This window comes from Melanerpes formicivorus, unplaced genomic scaffold, assembly GCF_026170545.1.
Source record: "Melanerpes formicivorus ecotype bairdi unplaced genomic scaffold, bMelFor1.0.p_v2 SCAF_3, whole genome shotgun sequence".
Taxonomy (NCBI): Eukaryota; Metazoa; Chordata; class Aves; order Piciformes; family Picidae; genus Melanerpes; species Melanerpes formicivorus.
This window is the reverse complement of record NW_027142355.1, coordinates 1,914,165-1,937,072: the sequence shown is the minus strand read 5'-3', so window position 1 is coordinate 1,937,072 and position 22,908 is coordinate 1,914,165. Positions and strand designations below refer to the sequence as shown.

The 22,908-nt window shown below is 43.5% G+C and overlaps 1 long non-coding RNA gene across 1 annotated transcript; it reads right to left on the bottom strand.

The window, feature by feature from the left end:
- Positions 1 to 3,956: 3,956 nt before the first annotated feature.
- On the bottom strand, positions 3,957 to 16,016 carry LOC137454211 (uncharacterized). The gene is made up of 4 exons (XR_010990558.1): positions 15,824 to 16,016; positions 14,296 to 14,402; positions 9,684 to 9,880; positions 3,957 to 4,450 (listed from the first exon to the last, which is right to left on the bottom strand). It is a non-coding gene; the product is annotated as an uncharacterized lncRNA (long non-coding RNA).
- Positions 16,017 to 22,908: the final 6,892 nt, after the last annotated feature.

Here is a 22,908-nt window from a genome sequence, read left to right as displayed (position 1 = left end):
GCCTATGGCAGGTGGGTTGGAACTAGATGATCCATGAGGTCCCTTCCAACCCTAAGAATTATATGATTCTATGATCAGCAAACATGGAATTTAAACCATGTAGAACCTTTACTCTTGCTGTGAAGAGACTTTTAAGATCCTTTAGTCCTAACAGCATTTTACTTGTTTGCCATGCTCCACTTTCTTGTGCTCCCATTTTAAAAGAGAATAATGTGTGGGGTTTAACTTCCATTCATTTTTTTGTTTCACTGTTTCCATTAATTCATTCATCTCTTTGCTGAGAGTGCAGACTGTTTTACCTATTTTCAACAGATACATAGTTGGATGTTTTCTCTCTGAGCGGTGAACAAAAACCCCCATGATATCTGCACATGCTGTTCCCACATAATACAAACTAGCTGTATGAAACCAAAGGAACTGTCAACACACATGGCATGGGTTAACTGAAGCCAGAATTTTGCATTCTGAAGTACCTGAAAGGGACCTACAAGAAAGCTGCAGAGGGACTGTTTACAAAGGTCTGTATTCATAGGACAAAGGGCAACAGTTTGAAATTAGAGAAGAGGAGATTTAGATTGGATGTTAGGAACAAGTTCTGCACGCTGAGGGTGCTGAAACAGTGGAATAGGTTGCTCAGGGAGGTAGATGAGGCCCCATCCCTGAAGATACTCGCAGTCAGGCTTGACAGGGCTCTGGGTAGCCTGATCTAGTGGAGAATGCCCCTGCAGACTGCAGGGGGGTTGGACCAGATGACCTTTGGAGGTCTCTTCCAAATAATTTTATGATTCTATGACAATACTTAATGAAAGCACTCCAGCCACAAGTGCAGGAAACGAGGGTCAGTTATACCCTGCAGTCAACATTTCCATGCAATGAAGTGATTCTATTTACTATATACATTCTTTACCCAGCAGAATGCTCCATGTCTGGATCTGCACATAAAATCACTCAGACAAATATGCCATCCTACTTTATCAAAATACCTTTTCTTCTCATTTAGCCCCATTCCTGCAGACATTCAAAGTGAGGCTCAAGAGGGCTCTGGGCCACCTGATCTAGTTGAGGATGCCCCTGCTTACTGCAGAGAGGGTTGAACTAGATGACCTTTGGAGGACCCTCCTAACCCAGACCATTCTATGATTCTATGACTCCCTAGCTGTTTCCTAGTGTGATCTCATGGCCCTTTCAAAGTCAATGGCAAAAATCTCTGATGTGTAACTTCACTGAAACTATTTTGGTGCAGCCTGGATGTTAAAGTGTCAAATCGGACAAACAATTAAGTTTTCCTAGGCTTCTGTCCCAATGACAAGAACGTCTGAATGGGCAGGATGGGGAGGAACTGGAGCATTAGGATTCTCGGATTTGTCCTTCTGCAATTACAGGCATGAATTTCAATGAAACTATTCTGCTGTCTGTGGCTTTAATGAGGATCATTTGACTTGCCTAATCACCCCCCCCACCCCCAAAAAAAGAAAGAAGTATATCTTTGAGAACCAAAAATATCTTGGTTTAATGACACACAGAGGCAGAAGCTCATGAGTGGGCAAACTCACTTGCTGCCTCTGTACACCTGTGCACCAGCTGGATTTAATCTCCCCAGGACTGTATTTTAGAAGCCATTGCCAGATTTTAGACTGGGAACTGAACCGTGCCCCACCCAGCCATGTTCCAGTCCACAAACTACTTCTAACATTTCAGTGAGGGTAGAACAATTGTATTCTGTGGGTTAAAGAAATCCAAGGATGATTGATGTGTTGTTGGGAGTTTCAAGAGCAGAAATGAAAACAGGCAAATTCAGCTGACACGAAAACCACCCAACCATTTGGCCTGGTGCAGCAAATAGAACATCTAAACTTAGCCATAAAAGTGATTGATATTTGTGCACTACAGAACAGAGCTGTAGAGGCAGGATTCTGATCAATACCAGCTAAGTTTATAAGATTCACAGTTTCAGAAGAAATGAAGAGCTCTATTTTCTGTGACTTTCAACAGTTACCTATCTTAGCAGTCTGCACCAACACACAGCTTGAAAGATCAAATACTCTGCCCAAGGGCAAAGCAGAAATAACTATCAGAACAGTAAATGACAGAACAGTAAATAAGTGAGGCTCTGAAGCCTAGAAGCTTTCCCAGCAGTGACTTAGGAAACCTATCTTTGGACAGTTTGGGGTTTTTTTCCCCCCTCCTTCCTCTTCAATCATGGGTAAAATCTTGATACCACTGACCTAAGTGGAGCCAGGTTTTTAACTGTTAGCCTCACCATACAAATCCATCTGTTAAACAGATGGTATGAGATCAGGGTATGATCTCATACCTTCTTGGGCACAATATCAAACCCATGGGATCACACTCGAAGTATATGGAGCAAAGGACCTGCTTGTGAGAAGGCCACCTCAGAACCACTGCATCATCATGAAGATGAGAAGAGTTCCTTACAAACTTGCAGAAGGCAAGTTTTTCAAATAAGATCAGGAAAAATGTTACCTTGTGTGCTCTGTTATCTCCAAGACTCTGTGACATCATTCCCAAGACTAAGAGTTGGACACACTCCTTGATATATTGCTCCTTCATCCTATATTTGAAGCCACTCTGCCAGCATTAAAGATCACTAGAGTGAAGTGTGAAAGACATTGTCATAAAATTAACCAGAGCTATTCCTGAAAAAACAAACCCTCCTTAACAGTGTGATGAAACAGTAACTTCCTGGCTATTTGGAAAGGTTATTCCACAAGCACTGAACCTAAGCCAATAACTCTTTCTGCATGTTCAGGTGTTAACACTGCATGCTCTCAGCAAGCACCTTAATACTACTCAGCAATGTTCTGCTTTATATAATTGGTGGAGGATTTGTTTTCTTGACCTTTTCTTTCCATCAGCAACACATCAACATCCTATCTCTCTCTGCCTCAGAAGATCACAGTACCATGCTACATTAGAGGTTGGAAGGGACCTCCAGAGATCATTGAGTCCAACCCCCTTGCCAAAGCAGGATCACTTAGGATAATCCACACAGGAATGCAGCCAGATGGATCTTGAAAGTCTCCAAGGAGACTCCACAACCTCTCTGGGCAGCCTGTTCCAGTGCTCTGTCACCCTCACTGTAAAGAAGTTTCTCCTCATGTTGAGGTGAAATCTTCTGTGTTCAAGCTTGAAGCTGTTGTTCCTTGTCTGTGCATCACTCAAAAGAGACTGGGCCCCTCCACTTGATACCTATGCCTCAGATATTAATAGACACTGATGAAATCCCCTCTCAGTCTTCTCAAGACTAAACAGCCTGGGGGCTCTCATTCTCTCTTCATAGGGTAGATGCTCTAAAGTCCCCTAATCATCCTTGTGGCTCTCCATTGGATTCTCTCCAGCAGGTCTCTCTTGAACTGGAGCGCCCTAAACTGCACCCAGTATTCCAGGTGTGGTCTCACCAGGGCAGAGTAGATTTATGATATATCTGACATAATGTGATATCTGAGATATTTGATATAATGTGAAGCTGCTCTTCAGGAGAGGCTGATGAAAATGTATCCCACAAATTCTGACATCTCAGTGGTTAGACATCTATCCAGGGGTGGGGCTCTGGGTTATGTTTCTCGTTTTGGAGCCCAATTATGTGTGACCTAAAGAACCATCACAAACACAGAAATTAACAGTCCTCCTGGTCCGATGACCAGGACCTAGCTCTGAGAGAAGCTCTACTTTAGATCAAACAGGTCATTCAAGGATGAATGAAGTGGGAACACTTGTCTTTCATTTTAATGAGAGAGGGAGGGAAACTAGCTGCAGCTGACCAGAAGCAAGTGTTTTTATCTAAAAGTTTTGCTGAACTGGAAAATCAACTTTTCACAAACCCTCTGATCAACACAAGGCTTTCATGTTAAATACAGATACATACACACACACACCCCCTATTGTATGTAACAACCCCCTCTTCCCCCCCGCCCCCACCTTAGACATACTCTTATTTACATCCCTTTTTCCACTTTTCCTGCAGAATTACCTTTGCTTACACTTAACTAACACTTTGAGCTAAGACACTTAGAGGTACAAGGCAAGTCTCCAAATCCCTTAGTGCACTTGATCTGTGGAAATTAGAAAACCTTCTCAACTTAAAGATTTACCAACGAGCTTCATTTATCCAGTCACAAAAGGAGGATCTCGGCATGCGTGCGGTTTGATGCTGAAAGGCAAAGCAACTTACCAGAAAGGCACATTGGAAAATCTAAAATGAGGGGGAAAAAACCCCAACCCTCTCCATGAGTGAACCAGCAGGTCTCTGAGTTTGCAAGGCTATGGGGTAAGAAGATAAAGTTAAATCCCCGTGGTGTGAGAATGTGTTTATGCCAGTTGCATCTGGAAATGCACAACTTGGGGTATTATTTGAAGGCTGAAGGTTTCACCACAATAGGATGTGAGAGGGTCTTTCTGTGGGTGACAAGTCCTTTCACATGTCCTTGCCCTGAAAAGAAAGGAATGCCAACACACCAAGTCACTTCTCCTTCTCCCATCACCATATTTTTCTTTCCCATGCTCATCTCAGCCAGCTGTTACATTGTCCCAGCTCATCTTTATTTGAACAGCTCTATAGTATTCTGGAGCAGCAAAGCAGCCCACCAGGAAATTCCCATCCTGACTCACGGATCTTGCTGGTCTCAGCCATATTTACAGGGACAAACAAACAGCTGACTGACCTACAGACAGACAACTGGGGGGATTCTAGAGCTCTGCAAGCAAATTCAGACTCTAAACTTCATTTATTTGTGTTTTAGTCCTGTTAAGAGCTTCAAAGCAATGATTAGCATATTTTCTACCATGACTTCCTGAACAACACACTCTGCAGAAACTCTTTTTTGCTGAAATTCCCAGGAAACAGCTTTGTTCAAATCTCATTTTTAAATGGCAGATCTAATCTTTCTGTTCACCTATGCTTCCATGAAGCAGATGAAGGTTTTGGCAGGGAGAAGATTTGGGTGCTTACTCTGTTTTACCACATGTGTGACCTCTAAATTACCATGCTGTTTGCTCGATATTAAGCTTTACAATACCCCTAGATGGTAAAGAACTGTTATTAATTTCCCATCTGTAAAACAGGAATTAGATACAAAGACATTAAGGATCAGATACTCTCCTCCCCCTCTGCCAATCCCATGATGAAAAGCAAAGTCTGAACATAAACATCTCATGTTCTTGAGATGAGATTTGGACTCTCAAAATCTGAGCACATCTTTCACAAGCATACTATCTAAGCAAAACTTCTGCCAGTTAAAAACTATATCTAAAGTTTTTCCACTGTTCTTGCCCAGGACTGCAACCTTCTCATCAGAAATGAGAGTCTTTATCCCCATCTTACTCAAAAGCCAATTTGCCAAATTAGCAGCAGTCCTTGGCCTAAAATCCCTTACAGAATCTTAGCATACTGGAAATACGCTTCTTATGTTGAGTTCTATACAAAACACAACAGGTTTTGCTTTCAGCATCTAAAGGAGACATATTCACATTGAGAACACCCTCCAAAAGGAAACTATAGATAAATTAGCAAGTTTGAATCACCTGAACAAAGCTTTTAGATTAAATTAATCTTCAAAATAAATGACAACAATTCCTAAATGTGACAGAATTCAGAGGAGATTGCAACATAAAACCAACAAATCCAATCTCAAAGGTGCATTCAGAGAGGAACAAAAGTGACTGTTCCACAGAACATTGCCAATGCAGAACATTGCCAATACACAGGGGCATATCTACTTGCTCTGAGTTCACAACCGCTTTTGAAAGGAACTCCCAGTTAATTCTGCAATGGACAGCCTTAACCTCACAGTTCTGTCTTCTGCATATATGCCATAAATATATAGCATTCACTTAATGGAACAGACTGCCCAAAGAGGTTGTGGAGTCTCCTTCTCTGAAGACTTTCAAAACCCACCTGGATGCATCCCTGTGTGGTCTATGCTAAGTGATCCTGATCCAGCAAGGGGGTTGGACTTGATCTCTTTGAGGTCCCTTCCAACCTCTAATGTACTGTGATACTGTGATACAGGCTCACAGGATGTTATGGGTTGGGAGGGACTTCTGGAGATCATCAAGTTCTACCCCCCCTGCCAGAGCAGGACTATAGAATCAAGCACAGGTCTCACAGGAACACATCCAGACAGGGATAGAAAGGCTCCAGGGAAGGAGACTCCACAACCCCTCTGGGCAGCCTGCTCCAGGGCTCTGTCACTCTCACAGTGAAGAAGTTCCTCCTCATGTTGAGGAGGAACCTCCTGTGCTGTAGTTTATATCCATTGCCCCTTGTACTATCACAGGGTGCAGCTGAGGAGAGCCTGCCCCCTGTAATGTTGTAGTGGGTTGAGAGAAAAGGCCTAGCTTTCTCTCCCCCACAAAGAGGAAAAAAAAACCACAGCTAACTCAGCCGGAGATGTGGAAGGAATGCTATATTTTACAAGCAATGTGGAAAGGCAGGTTAGATATACAATATATACAGTATTTACAATATATGTGCAGAAATATACAGCAAGGGGGAAAAAAAAATAATACAGGAACGAAATTCCCTCCTCCGGACAGAGGAGGGTTCCCCCCCTGTACCTCCCTCTCTCCCCCTACCTCCTTTTTTTCCCAAAAAGGGTTAGAAAGAGAGAAAAGGCAGTTATTAAGAGAGAAGAATTTTAGTAGGCCTATTAGTAGGATTAGTGCTTATCTTTATCCAAGGTCAGAACTCTGGCTGCTCAGAAGCAGACAGGCTGGAAAAGCAGGACAGAGAGAAACTGAGAAAAATTTCAACTGAACTCAAAACTTAAACTTGCATTCTACCAATCTACCAGTGAAATTAATTTTGAATATCTGATTGTTTTTGTTATTATTCCAAAACAGTCAGCCAGAGTGTCCCAGCACTGTCCCTTTCTTAAAGGCACAGCCTCAAACGGTCACAAATGTGCTTCAGCTTCCACCTATATTATTAGCCCTTAAGTAACTTGTATGTCCAGTATGCCCTTGTCAAGCACAACAGAAGGCCACTGTGGAAGTGCTTTGATTTCAAAGCTCATATTGCAAAGGAAGCAATGATAAATAAGTGAAAGGGGAACTACAGCATTAAAAGACAAGCTGAAGTTCTTTCACAGTGTAGGATGCCCAGCTAGTACTGCAGCATTATATTCAGTTCTGTTCACCCAACTCACTGCAGTTTATATTATCCTGCAAAACATGGCAAAGGGAGTTCAAACAGGTAGAGCAAATGTTTGCACTTTGGCCCTATAGTGGATTACAGGTGAGTAGAAAGCAACTGAAATGCAAAGTGAGCAAGTCCTTCACTGAGAACTGTCTTACCTAATTCTTCTAAATTGAGCTGAAGATATTCTTGAGGGCAAGTGTATGTTTCATCTTCCATAGTTTTAGATGAACAGGAGACACCAGTAATGTTTGGGGAGAGCTGAAGTGGCACAGGGACTGCTTTGAGGCACAGTTTCATAGAATCAGAATCAATAAGGTTGGAAAAGATCTCAGAGATCATCAAGTCCAACCAATTACCTAACACCTCATGATTAACTAAACCATGACTTCAAGTGCCGTGTACAATCCTTTTTTGAACACCTCCAGGGACGGTGACTCCACCACCTCCCTTGGCAGCCCATTCCAATGGCTAACAACTCTCTCTGTGAAGAACTTTCTCATCACCTCAAGCCTAAACTTCCCCTGGTGCAGCTTGAGATTGTTTCCTCTTGTTCTGCCACAGGTTGCCTGGGAGAAGAGACCAATTCCTTCCTGGCTACAAGCTCCCTTCAGGTAGTTGTAGACAGCAATAAGGTCTCCCCTGAGCCTCCTCTTCTCCAGGCTAAACAATCCCAGCTCTCTCAGCCTCTCCTCGTAGGGCTTATGCTCTAGGCCTCTCCCCAGCCTCACTGCTCTTCTCTGGACACATTCAAGTGAATCAATGTCCTTCTTAAACTGAGGGGCCCAGAACTGGACACAGGACTCAAAGTGTGGCCTAACCAGCACTGCGTACAGGGGCACAATGACTTCCCTGCTCCTGCTGGCCACACTATTTCTGATGCAGGCCAGGATGCCATTGGCCTTCTTGGCCACCTGGGCACACTGCTGGCTCATGTTTAGCCAGCTGTCAACCAGCACTCCCAGGTCCCTTTCTGCTTGCCTGCTGTCCAGCCACTCCGACCCCACCCTTTAGCACTTCATGAGGTGGTTGTGGCCAAAGTTCAGACGCAGAGAATATCTCTTGTCCCAGGGAGGAATAAAAAAGAATAAGAGAATTCTTATGGTTGGAAGGGACATGAAGGACTATCTAGTTCCAACCCCCCTGCCATGGGCAGGGACACCTCACACTACATCAGGTTGCCCAGAGACACATGCAGCCTGGCCTTAAAAACCTCCAGGGATGGGGCTTCTACCACCTCCCTGGGCAACCCCTTCCAGTGTCTCACCACCTTCATGGTGAAGAACTTCTTCCTAACATCCAATCTGCATCTACCCATTTCTAGTTTTGTTCCATTCCCCCTTGTCCTATTACTACTTGACAGCCTTTTAAAAAGTTCCTCACCAGTTTTCTCGTAGTCTCATTCAGATACTGGAAAGCCATAATAAGGCCTGCTCCAAACTGAACACCCCCAACTCTGTGTCTGTCTTCATAAGAGAGAACAGCAAGCTGCCAGTCTCAGTCAGCACATAGCTGTGTTATGCAGAGGACACAGCACTGCAGGGCTGGACCATATTCACCACCCATTCTCTGGCTGCAGGAAGGTGTGATAGTATGTGTGACTCACACAGATCACTCGCCATCGTGCTGCTCCTTTCCAAAACAGGAAAAATAGCTCTTATAGAAAATTACTGCCAGTCATAGAATCATAGAACCATAAAATCATAGAATGGTCTGGGCTGGAAGGGACTGCCAAAGGTCACCTAGTCTGACCTACCCCTGCAGTCAGCAGGGACACCCCCAACTAGACCAGGTTGCCCAGGGCTACTACTCAGGCAATTACACTCAATATTCAAAACTCTTGACTGGCATACAGAAAAGCAGATAACTTTGGCCAAGTCCTCTTTCTTGACAGAAGTGAGAGATCTGTTTCTCTCTCAGTGCTGCAGCCACTCGTAACACCATAGGTTTGGTTGCGATGGATGCAGCTCGCATTGGCAACCACCATCCCATATCATTGGGCTTCCTATGCAGCTGCTTATAACTCCAGGCCTCTCCACAGCACCGAGCCTTCAATCAAAACAAATTGTTTGTTTCTTTCTGACCACAAGAAGAAGTCTGGTTTCATCGTTTGCTTTGGCTACGCTGCCTGAATGAAAACATGCTATAATGCTAGGAACTCCACTTAGCTCCAGTCTGCAGCTCTAAATCCATACAGTTGCAGTTTACAGTTCTGACTGACAAAGCAAAATAATTCATAACTGCTTTTGAGGCTGTGGCCCTCACCAAGGAACCCTTCTTTGTATGCCTTACACATATGCTGAACTCATACACGAGTGTGAAGGTGAAGACACTCACTGAAAGGTTTTGAAATAGTGTGAGAGTTTCCAAGGATGGTGCATTGCACAACACAGGCATACTTAAGCTAGTGTGAGAATGGAGACCACCCAGACAGTGCAGTGTGGGGCTCCCCAGGTGTCAGTTCCCTTTGTCCCCAGCATCCCAGGTTCTTTGATTCACCCTAGACTGCACAGCAGGGTAGGCATACCTGGGGGAAGTGAAGTGCTTTCACTCCTCTGACAGCAGGTTGCAAACAGAAAGAGAAATAATGTTTGAAAACCTTATTTTCCAACTTGATGCTCCTCCTGGCTGCTGGAAGAGTGACTCTGAATCCTCCTTGTTCTTCATGCTCTGCTCACTTATGTTGCTGCCACAGTCCCCAGCCTGCTGGCACACTGCCCTGTTCTGAAACAAAGCCACCAGTAGAAACTCGCGATAAGCCTCAGCTAATGGAGACAGAGGAAAACTCTACTGGACTGGGACAAATCTGTAAATTTAAATCCCCATCTTTTGTATCATCTAATGGTATGTCAAGATCGTAACACAGTCTGAAAGAGGGTAACACAATGAGATTTCCTGAGACTGGGAGGGACTGGAGCCAGTGACCCAGCAGGTCCCAGCCCTTCCCATGCTCTTCTTTTCTTTCCATGCTCCCTTCTCGCTGCCACATATCTAAATTGAAGCCATAAACTAATCTTAAGTGTAAGGGGCATGGGGTTGACTCTTTTGAGTGCCTGACACACTGTAGGAGCAGGGTAACTAAAACACAAATGCTTATGTAAATTCATCTTTGATTTTGTAATCAATTTAGTTCACTAATTTATTGCAGGGATTGGCTGAAGCAATGTGCCAGAATTTTTACTGCCTCTCTGCCATAAAACTGACAAATGTAGGTTTTCTGTTTTTGTTTTTGCTTCCTTTCAAGTGTAATAACTTCCCTTTTCATAAAATGCCAACATATTCTTTTAAAACTGTTAGGCTGCCATCAACCTGGTCATGATCCAGTGCCAGGCCATAGCCAGACAAGATGAGTTACAAGGTAATCTTTTCCGTGCCAAACAATACAAATATTGGCACCTTTCTCACGGCTGCAAATCAGCTCAAAAGGCCACAGAAATCAGAAACCCAAGAATCACTTCTTCCTTCTTTTGGTGTTTGCCTTGTGAGGAAAGTGGTGTTCTGCAAGGAATCTAATGTTTTCATTAATAGCATGCTGGCTTCTTTCCTTTCTCCAAGCCTTTTCCTCCACAAAAATCCTGGAAATTATTTTAATGAAATTGAGGATACCCTCACCCCCTCCAAGTTACACACTGGATTCCTGAAGACTGGTTTCAAGCAAATGCTATTCCTGAGATGAAATACGAAGCAGCTGCACAACTTTGGCAGAGGAAACTAAAAAAATGCCACCAAAAATTGAACTGCTGTCTCAGCCTAACTGGAAACGCATCAATATTCCTCTTCAAGAAGGCTGTGAAGCAGTGGACTCCACCCCTTACATCATGTAGGAAAAAAAACAGTACAAAAGGCCACAGAACTGGAGTATTGACCCCATTTTTTCCATATGACTGGCACTGAAAAATCAGGCTTTTCAAAGTCCATCAGCTGGTAAATTAATACATCAGCACAGTCAGAGTTTTAAGACAGATCTTTAAAGCAATGGTAGCTTCATGTGATTTTGAGACTGCACCTATGTTCTTTGCTGCTACAGTCCCTCTAAATTCCTGTTGCTTTTAAAGGGTCTGAGATGTATGTGGGTGGTACTGAACTCCTACTTCCATCCTTTTTCTGGGATTTCAGAGTCAGATGCATCAGGCTCTTAATTTCATAGTCCTGAAAGGGCATCAACAATCAAGATAAAAACAAGTTTCTCCATGTAGTGCTTTCTATGACACTTACCCTAGTAAATGCAGAAGCAGCAGCTTTGCACAGGCAGAAAACAGGTAGGGAATGCAAGAAGCTCTGCTTAGCGCTCCTGGGAGGATTTTACTTTTAAAAATAGTTTTATTTCTTTGACCATGAAGTATAGATAGCAACATTAGTGCATCAATCCTTCTTCACACCACTTTATTGAGCAGCATGCTACTTATGGTTGCCAAGTTGAGGAGAGTTAGCCTGGACTCTGACCGAAGTCAAGCTGGTTTTCATTTGGCCTACACAGCACCACCAGTAACAGAGATTCCTAGAGCCAAACTCAGCCCTCAACTCATTGTGGACAACCTGTTTCTAATCATGTAGAAGAAAGGTAAATTAAAGGCAAGATTTGCATTCATGGTAGCAAAACAGTTAACAGTGCCAAGACTTATTCCAAAACTGCTTGCAGCAATAAAAGTAGTAAATATTAATTTCTTTCACAAGAGCAAACATATAGGGATATGTTATCAGGCATTTGCTGATAATGCTGTGTTATGGAGCGATAATGGTGTGTTATGAAGTGATAATGGTATGGAGGAAAGGTGAAATTTTTTTCAGAATATCTTTTCAAAGTAGGAGCATGACAGAGTTGGAGCACAAGGGAACTGAAGAAAGAGGTAGGCTGGTGGAAGGGGCTGGAAGGGACCTTGAAAGATCATAGACTCATAGAATCAATAAGGTTGGAAGAGACCTCAAAGATCATCAAATCCAACCTGTCACCACAGACCTCATGACTACTAAACCATGGCACCAAGTGCCACATCCAATCCCCTCTTGAACACCTCCAGGGATGGTGACTCCACCACCTCCCTGGGCAGCACATTCCAACAGCCAACAACTCTCTCTGTGAAGAACTTTCTCCTCACCTCAAACCAAGATCATTCAGTCCAACCCCTATGCCAGAGCAGGATCAACTACACCAGATTACACAGGAACACATCAGGTTGAGTTTTGAATTTCTCCAGAGAGGGAGACTCCATACCTCCCTGGGCAGCTTGTTCCAGTGCCCTGTCCTCCTCACAGTGAAAAAAAATGTCATCATATTTGCATGAAACTTCCTATTCCTCAGCTTCTACCCACTGCCCCTTGTGCTGTCGTTGGGCACCACCGAGAATCACACTCTGACCTCCCCAGGACAGGAACAGGGACAGGATTGGTCACTACAAAAAGCTCATGACCAAAAGGATCCTGCATCATCCCCACAATCAGGAGGTAGGTAAGGCCCTGAAGGTGATCAGTGAGTGGAAATGAGTCCCCAGGAGGTGAAGCTCTGTTATTAAGACAGGCTGATGGAACTCGGGTTGTTCAGCCTGGAGAAGAGAAGCCTCCTGGGAGACCTAATAATAACCTGAAGAGGGCCTGAAAGAAGGCTGGAGAGGGACTTGTTACAAAGACCTGTAGGGATAGGATAAGGGCCAATGGTTTCAAACTAGGGAAGAGTATACTTAATTGGCTATTAGAAACAAGTTCTTTACCATGAGGGTGGTGGAACAGTGGAATAGGTTGCCCAGGGTGGTGGTTGAGGCCCCATTCTTGGAGATATTCAAGGTCAGACTTGATGGGGCCAGAAGTAATCTAATCTAGTTGGAGATGTCCCTGCTCACTGCAAGAAGGTTGGTTAACACAACCTGTGAGGGTCCCTTCCAATCCAATGTGTTGTATGATTCTATGAAATATCCTCTGGAAAGCATTGGGTTAACTAATGCCTCACTGATGTATATTGATATTACTGATAATGACTGGCTATTAGAACAAATACACACATATACCCATACACAGGACTTGTGAAAATGCCTGTATGAGTACAGTACACATCACACACATCCTTCTTAGAAACTTGAACTGTCATTGGATTTTAGTAAGCTTTAGGCTCTACACGAACTGTTTAGCAACAGACAATGGCCATTTAATCAAGGATTTATGAAGTTCAGTAAGGACAAGTGCAGGGTCCTGAACCGGGGCGGGGGGGGGGGGGAGGGGCTGGAGCACCTCTCCTATGATGACAGACTGAAAGAGCTGGGGTTCTTCAATTGTGAGAAGAGAAGGCTCCCAGGAAACCTTATTGTGGCCTTCAAATAATGTAAAGGGTCTACAAGAAAGCTGGGGAGAGACTTTTTAGGCTGTCACATAGTGATAGGACTATGGGGAATGAACCCAAGCTAGAGGAGGGGAGATTTAGATTAGATGTTAGGAAGAAGTTCTTCACCATAAGGGTGGTGAGACACTGGAACAGGTTTCCTAGGGAAGTGGTAGAAGCCCCATCCTTGGAGGTTTTTAAAGCCAGGCTGGATGGGGCTCTGAGCAAACTGATGTAGTGTGAGGTGTCCCTGCCCATGGCTGGGGCTTTGGAACTAGATGATCCTTGAGGTCCCTTCCAACCCTGACAATTCAGCTATTCTGTGATTTGGGCAAGGTATTACCATTGGAAACTTCAATAAGAATTTACAGCAGTAGGTTACAGCTTCTGCAACTCATAGGGGCACGTAACTCTGTTACACACAGTTGCAGTGTTTGCATCTTTGAATCCAACACAAGGTATCATTAGAAAGGTAATGTTTGCACTCGCATTTGAAATCACAAACCCTGAAACACACCTTATTGGAGACATGGTAGCTGAATAGCAAACACGCTCATTTTGAGGCACGAAGTTTGAGACAAGCAGGTGATAGCAAAACTTTCGCAACAGTACAGCTCAGCCGTTCCAGAAGCATGAGAAGAATGATGAAAGAAAATAAAAAATAGGAGAGAAAGGTGACACAGCTGACTGAAAGCATGAAGTGATTTGGGAGTTTGTCTAGTTCTGCTTAGGAAGCCAAATGAACCACTCATCAAGGGAAAACGATATCCAGTAAGGAAAGGAAACCAGATGAGTACACAGTTTACACACCATATAGATAAGAGATATTTACCTTCAGATAACTTTAAATTCAACTGCTGAAATCAAGTATTTCCGGTCTCCAAACTTTTGTGACCTACACCGACATCTCAATAGCTCTAATCCATGTTGTTGGAGATACTGAAAAAAACAAAAAAAAGAACGAAAAAAAAAAAAGAAGAAAAGCAAGATAAGGAGGCAAAGTACATTCAATAAGGAAGTCCTCAGGCAATCTTCTGCCTAAAGAGTACTCCAAAGTAGTCCTCTTTTTCTTGCTCAGTATATTTCCTTTGAAATGTTTAACTAGAAAAATGAGATTATATTAAAAACAAATTTCCAGGGAGAAGTGCACTTCAGCTTCATTCCACAAGTGAGTGAAAATCTGAGACATGGGGTGGGGGTGTGAGGGTGTTGGACTCAATGATCTCTGGAGATCCCTTCCAACCCCTAACATCCTGTGATCCAAGTTATGATGATAGAGTAATTGAATCTGCACTCTTACATTTATGTAGTACAATTAGTAAAGACTCCACTCAGAAAAAGACTTTGAAAAGATTTTCACCTTTCTATCAGTGGTGGAACACTGGAACAGGTTGCCCAGAGAGGTGGTTGAGGCCCCTTCCCTGGAGATATTCAAGGTGAGGCTCGACAAGGCCCCAAGCAACCTGATCTAGTTGGGGATGTCCCTCCTGACTGTGGGAAGGTTGGACTAGATGAGCTCTGGAGGTACCTTCCAGCCTAGACCATTCTTAACATCAAATCTAATCTCACTCAATAGTTGCTGTTGACAATAAAGTAGAGCCTAATAGTATGAAAGAATATTAAGGGTCCTATGAAATATAACTTTACATGCTCTTTGAGGCACCTTTACAAAGTGATAAAGGTTGTCTTGTGGTGGGTTGAAATTACCCCAAAAAATAAAATTGCCAGACCAGTTCAGCTAGAAAGCAAATGAAGCTATTTTTCACAAGCAAAACTATAATCTAGAAATATGAAATGCAATGAATATGTACAAAATATACAATATTTACATGTATTTTATGAACAACACAAACACCCGTGTGGACAAAACCAAGGGGTTACCAACAGCTTCCCCCCTCTCAACTCCCTTCTCTCACCCCTATAAAAGGGAAAAGAGAGAGAGAAGAGCAACAAGAATGCAGCCAAGGTGTGGTGGGTTAATGCTCATTCTGAAAAGGAACAAAGCAGGGTGGAGCGCTTGTGGGTGCTTTGCCCTCCCTGCAGGGTGTTTTCCCCTCTGGGAAACTGAGTCTGTTCCACTCCCCCCTCCCTGCCCAGCTAGGGTATAAAAAGCAGGGCATTGCAGCTATTAGCTCCTTTTGGCTCCTGCCTCTCCTGGATGAGAGCTACTGCAGCTGCCTTCCTGCTCCTCTGCCACGTGGTCCAGCCTGAGCCTTCTCACTGCTGCCTCCATGCCTCTTCAGAGAGGGACTGGTTTTGTATTCTTCTTCTTTGTCCCCCTCCCATCCATCCTAGTTCCTTGCCCTTGTAAACCTTACCTGTCATTGTTATATATATTTGGTTTAAAGAAAACTCTTTACCTCTCTACTTCCAAGCTGACTCCAAATTATTGCTTGGTGGATTTGCTCCTTTCCTTTTTTTTCCCTCTCCATTGGGAGGGAGGAGGGGGGAGCGGGGGAGAGATTTTCAGCCTTGCCACCATCTGAGCTCTTAACTCCCAGTTAAGGCTTAAACCACCACACAAGGTCAGCAACAGCCAAGCAAAGGCACCAGCTAGTGTTTGCTAGAGCAAAGAAGACAAAAAAAGAGAAAAAAGTTAGTTTATACAACTAACTTTATGTTAGTTATCAGAGCAATGGGATTATTTAGACCTTACCATTATTTTTCTTTTGCATCCAATGGTAATTTATTTAAATTCCCCCACTTTCTACTCAATCTGTGGAAAATTTTCTAGGCATCAGCCTAAAACTGCCACAAGCCTCTGTCCTAGGATGCAGATAGGCTGGAAAGGGTCCAGAGAAGGACCACAAGAATGATCAGAGGACTGGCAGACCTGTCATATGAAGGAAGGCTGAGAGAACTGGGTTTTCTCAGCATCAAGAAGAGAAGACTTAGGGGAGACTTCATATCAATGTACAAATTCATAAAGGGTGGCTATCACAAGGAGGGAGACTCCCTTTTTACAGAATCGCATGGTAAAGGCAAGGGGTAATGGGGACAAGTAGCTATTGGGGAGATCTGGACTGGATGCCAGAAAAAAAGTATTCACATTTGAACTATTAGACATTGGAATAAACTCCCAAGGGAGATGGTGAATTCCCTTACATTAGACAGTATCAAGGTTCAGCTTGTCAGAGTGCAGGGCCATATAATTTAAACTACATTCTTACCCTGGAAGGTTGGACTGGATGATCCTTCAGGTCCCTTCTAACTCAGTAATCTATGAATATTTGTGTGGTGGGTTGAAGTTTCCCCCAGCATTAACTTTTAGCCAGACCAACTCAGTTAGAAGCAAAAGAAGCTGTATTTACAAGCAAAAACTACACTCTACAAATATAATGCAATTAATATGTACAAGAAACACAGTGTTTATAATATTATACAGATATTTACAACTAGCAAACAACACAAAAATCCCCTGGTCAAAAGACCTGAGAATCACAGAATCATCAAGGTTGGAAGAGACCTCAAAGATCATTAAGTCCAAACTGTCACCACAGACTCCATGACTAAACCATGGCACCAAGTGCCACGTCCAACCCCCTCTTGAACACCTTCAGGGATGGTGACTCCACCACCTCCCTGGGCAGCACACTCCAATGGCTAACAACTCTCTCAGTAAAGAACTTTCTCCTCACCTCGAGCCTAAACTTCCCCTGGTGCAGCTTGACAATGTGTCCTCTTGTTCCGGTGCTGGTTGCCTGGGAGAAGAGACCAACCCTCACCTGGCTACAACCACCTTCAGGTGGCTGTAGACAGCAATAAGGTCCCCCCTCAGCCTCCTCTTCTCCAGGCTAAACATCCCAGCTCCTTCAGCCTCTCCTTGTAGGGCTTGTGCTCCAGGCCTCTCACCAGCCCCCCAAAACTCCTCTATCCCAAGAGAGAGAGGAGTTGAGTGAGAAAGCAGTGGGTTAGACTTATCCCAAGGCTAACCAGAAGCACATTACCTCCCTCCCAATTAAAGCAACACAGCCAAGATTAGAAGAGAAGAGAAAAGGAACAGGAAATGGAAAATGTGAAGAATTGTTATGACACAGCTCCTCTTATCCCAGACATTTACCCAATGAATTTGATTAAAATAATCTTTTGTTTTCCTTTTTACACCCAATAGTGATTTATTTATATTTTTCTACTTTTCTGCCCCAAATCTGCAGCTAGATTTTAAAGGCATAGCCTAAAACTACCACAACTTGTCAGTAAATCACATAAATCAAATGAAAAAGCACCCACTGGATCTCTGTCAACCAGGAATCAGAGTCCTTCTTCTCTTGATCTCTGTATCACAATCCTAAGGAATGATTAGAAGATTGGAGCTCCTCCTCTATGAGGATAGACTGAGGGAGTTGGGGCTGTTCAGTCTGGAGAAGAAAAGGCTCCAAGGAGACTTTTTTGTGGCCTTCCAGTATTCCAGTGTCTGAAGGGGGCTTACAAGAAAGCTGGGGAGGGACTTTATAGGGTGTCAGGTAGTGATAGGACTAGGGGGAATGGAACAAAAGTGGAAATGGGTAGATTCAGATTGGATGTTAGGAAGTTTTTCAGCATGAGGGTGGTGAGACACTGAAACAGGTTGCCCTGGGAGGTGGTAGAAGCCTCATCCCTGGAGGTTTTGAAGGGCAGGCTGGATGTTGCTCTGAGCAACCTGATCTAGTGCGAGGTGTCCCTGTCCATGGCAGGGGGGTTGGAACTGGATGATCCTTGAGGTCCCTTCCATCCCTAACAATTCTATGATTCTACAATTCTATAAGTCAGGAGGACACCAACTTCAATTTTGCACAACATGCCCACAGCCCCAAGGTTTTTGGACACAGGCATGTGGAAAAGTGTGAGGCAGTGGTAAGGGGGAAAGCCTACAGAGTATGCCCTGCCAGTGAACTCACCATCCATTCTTCCGAGTGAAAATTCATGTAACGGGCCCACTCCTTTTCTGTAATAACATACAAAAGAATCTACCAACCTAAACTCATAAAAGACTAACCTAGCTCCTCTCTTAAGGAAAGGACTAATTCTTCTTAGGAAGTACCGTGTGCTGGTGGATATATGGAAAGTAAGCATTAATTATGGACAAGAATCTAGGTGTTGTATGCACATACAAAAGAAAGTTGGCTCTTATATCAGAGAGCTGCCAGTTAAGGAGGGCAAGAGAAGAGATGTGGACACAGGCAGACAAGTAAAGGACAAATGATGGACAGGGACAAAGGAGGAGAGCAGCCTTGTGAAAATACCTGCAACAAGTTCTAGATAAAACTTGCTTTGCAGTCATTCTAGCAGAACGTTCCAGGAAGATTTTGAAGGAAAATAACATAATACGAGATTTTGTGTGACTACAGAGGAATCCTCTGACACACAAATAGCAGCAGCTGATGGCAATGCATGATTTTGAATAGACTTCACCAATGTAGCTCATCAAGTATCACCTCCATGCCTTAAGCAGGGTGATACTTCAAAAGCATCTTTATTTGTTGTGACATTTCAGCCTTCACTATTTACATACTCTTCAGTGTGAATGTTGAGCAAGTCTGGCTTTCTTTTATCAGGCAACACTTTATTCACACTCTAAAACATCAAGCTTCCCCAGAAATGCCTTCAATATGCAATTTGGATGACAGCCAGGCATGAAAAGCCATTTCTAAGTGAAAAGTATGAAAAAATTGAATGGACTTTGGAATGAGGAATATGTAAGTTCAGCTACCTCTTATGAAAATATAGCAAACATGCAGAGTAGATTGTGTGCAACAGGCAAAAGCTTTACACAGGCTGATTGTTTAATCAACATCTCTTTCATGGATGAACTCTCACTCATAGCATACTGGTGAGTAAAGCAGTGGCAGTGCTTTGAGTCACATCCACAAGCCAGTTCCAGCTTTAACTGTATTTAACGTATTTGTCTCAAAGAAGAAACAGCCCCATAGTAATCTCAGACTATCTTAACAGCCCCAGCTCAGGCACCCTACACCTGGGAGGGAATCACAGAATCACCAAGGTTGGAAGAGACCTCAAAGATCATCAAGGCCAACCTGTCACTAAACCATGGCACCAAGTGCCACATCTAATCCCCTCTTGAACACCTCCAGGGATGGTGACTCAACCACTTCCCTGGGCAGCACATTCCAATGGCTAACAACTCTCTCAGTAAAGAACTTTCTCCTCATCTCAAGCCTAAACTTCCCCTGGTGCAGCTTGACAATGTGTCCTTTTGTTCTGGTGATGGTTGCCTGGGAGAAGAGACCAACCCCCACCTGGCTACAACCACCTTCAGGTGGCTGTAGACAGCAATAAGGTCTCCCCTGAGCCTTCTCTTCTCTAGGCTAGACAACCCCAGCTTCCTCAGCCTCTCCTCATAGGGCTTGTGCTCAAGGCCTCTCCCCAGCATCATTGCCCTTCTCTGGGTACATTCAAGTGTCTTAATATCCTTCTTAAACTGAGGAGCCCAGAACTGGACACAGGACTCAAGGTGTGGCCTAACCAGTGCTGAGTATGGGGGCACCATGACTTCCCTGCTCCTGCTGGCCACACTATTCCTGATGCAGGCCAGGATGCCGGGAATCACTTTCTAGAACATAAATGGGAGTGAGAAAAGCCCAAATATGATTTGAAACATTCAGCTAGTAACTTTTAAACAGTAATCTACCTTGAATATGCATCCCATTTGCTTCTCATGTTCTATCAGCATGGAAGAGATCACAGCAACACGGTGGTGACACTCCAATTCCAAAGGCTGTAAGCCTTCAAAACCACATTCTGTCCTGAGATGATTGCTCCAAAGAGAAACGAAAAAAGAAAAAAAAAAAAAAAAAAAAAAAAGAAAGGAAAAAGAAAAACAGAGAAAGGGAGAAAGAAAAATGGAAAAAGGAAAAAAAAAAAAAAAGAAAGATATAAAAAGTAAAAAAAGATGAAAAAAGGGAAAAAAAGAAAAGAAAACTGAAAAAAAAATAAAGAATAAAACAAACCAGGACACAGCATTAGCATTGTCCTTTTCACTCCTATGGCTGACCAGGAGTGAGGATTAGCTTCCTCTCAGAAATCCTTGAGATTTTAGCCTTCATAGGCTCGAAGTAGAAATAATGACATTTTGCCTGTTCCTCTTCCAGGGGATTTAGAGCATGACCAGACTTTCAGAATTGAACTGACAGGAAAGGGAAAGTGTTCTCACAACTAAGTGCCACCCTTGGATTCTTTCCCAGCGTTCATGGGACAGGGGAGAAGCCCCAGAATAAAGTGCTTACCTTGCCACATGTGGTCATTATTAATTACATAGTTAATCAAGCTAGAAAAGCAGAAACCTGGACAGAAATAACTTTTTTTGCTGTTGATCATCCACCACTTGGTATGTGCAGGTAAACCAGAAGCTGTCATTTTCAGACTGTGAGGACAGGCAAAAGCTAGAATTGACAGATTTAACTTGGGAGGAGGAAATGTGAAGTTTATGGTGAATGGCATGAGCCAGTTAAAAACTGAAGGCCTGTCATATGAAATAGAAAGAAACCTATTAGCTACCGAAACTCTGCTGAGCAGAGTCTGACCCCACCTATGGAGAGCTTGAATTACAAGATATTTGTTATAACAAACAGAAAAATTCTAGGGAACCCATGCTAGGAGTCAGGCTGGGCAGTACACTGCAGCTCTCTCCCCAAGGCAACAACCTTTCCCCCAGGGAAAAGAGTAAAGAGCAGCCCTGCCAAGCAAGAATCTATCTGTGTAGCCAAGCTGTTTTCTCCCTTGGCCCCTAGGCTAAGAGGAAGTTAACTGTCATAGAATCATAGAATCAATAAGGTTGCAAAAGACCTCAAAGATCATCAAGTCCAACCTGTCACCACAGACCTCATGACTACTAAACCATGGCACCAAGTGCCACATTCAATCCCCTCTTGAACACCTCCAGGGATGGTGACTCCACCACTTCCCTGGGCAGCTCTGCTGTTTGTGAGAAGTACTGCCCCCTCCTCACACAGGGAATTGAAAATAAAATCTTTTGGACAAAGAACAGAGCTTCTTCTTACAGGGGAAAAGGTAAAGCCTACTGATGGGAAGAAGCTCTCTGTAATACACATCAAGAGCTGGTGTGTAGTGACAGAGAGGAGAGAGAAATGTCCTTCTACCTTTGCTGCCTCTTACTTAGAATCTCAGTATCATTAAGGATTCAAAAGACCTCTAAGATCATCAAACCCAACCATCCCACTTGCAAGACAAGGGAATTACAGTAATGCTATGGCCATCTATGCAAGGTGAAAAAGCATTTCTTACTAAAAAGGCATTTTTTACTATCTGGAGTTTCTAAATGATCATCTGGATCATTTAGATTCCCAATGCCCAGCCCAAAGGCCCTCAACAAAAGAAGCTGGGGAACTCAGGACCTCATGTGCATCCAGGACCTCTAATGCAGCAAGAAGCAAGACTCCCATGGGACTGCAGCACATGTACTCGCTCCTTGGAATTCAGCCTATCATCTGCCATGTTTGGTGGCTAGCTGATAGGAGAGTGTGACCATGACTCTCCTATAAGACATAAGCCAGAAACAAGCCTAACAGCACCAGAAGTATTAAAGTGGGGCAAAGACAACAGGAAGAGGCAACATGCTCTATGATTACTTAAGATGGGTGAGAAAACAGATCCCAGCTTAGGAAGCTACTACATAGAAGCATGTCAGGTTTGATCAAACCACTGCCCAACCCAATATCCTGCCTCTGAGAGTATTCAGCAGCAAATACCTAGGGTAGGTGTGTGAGAAACACAGCAGGAATAAAACAATTCTCCTTGAGATATTCCTTCTCAGCTTCCAGCAACCCTGAGCCTTAAGGAGGGGATGTAGTAAAATCAGATTGCCTTCCTGATGATGTGCCTCATGGACCTCTGCAAATCACCACCCTTCTGTGCCTACACTGCCTTGCCCTTCTTCCCCTAACCCTTCTTCCTCTTCCTTAGACTGAAGCACACCTGGGAAAGGGCTGTCTCTGCTGTACATATGAATGGCACTTAATACAAACAAGCCCTTGGAAGGCCCTTCATGAGATCTGAAAAGAAATTGTAGGTTAAATCCCACCCTCATCTAGAAAAGGCAAATGGAAAAAAAAAAACCCCAACAACTCATGTTCTGCTTCTGCATGCAAATAAATAGAGGGATAGTAAAGAAAACCCCTGGCTATGTAATTCCTCCCCACTATTCCAGCTGCCAGAAAATCAAAGGAACTGAAAATAATATTTTTTGGGGGGAGGGCAATGCTATTCCTTTCCACACTACATCAGTATGCTAGGATAAATTCAGCAAGAAAGTTGAAATACAGCAGATGAAACAGATAAGAGCTACTACTACTGCATTTGCAAGAGCTAAACAATTGGATGACCCATTAGAGACCTAAGACAGCACAGAGGAGTGAGAGGTCAGTCACTGCCTTCAATATGCAAATTAAAAATGTTGTAGATATTGTAATCTTCTTACTTACAAAGAAAG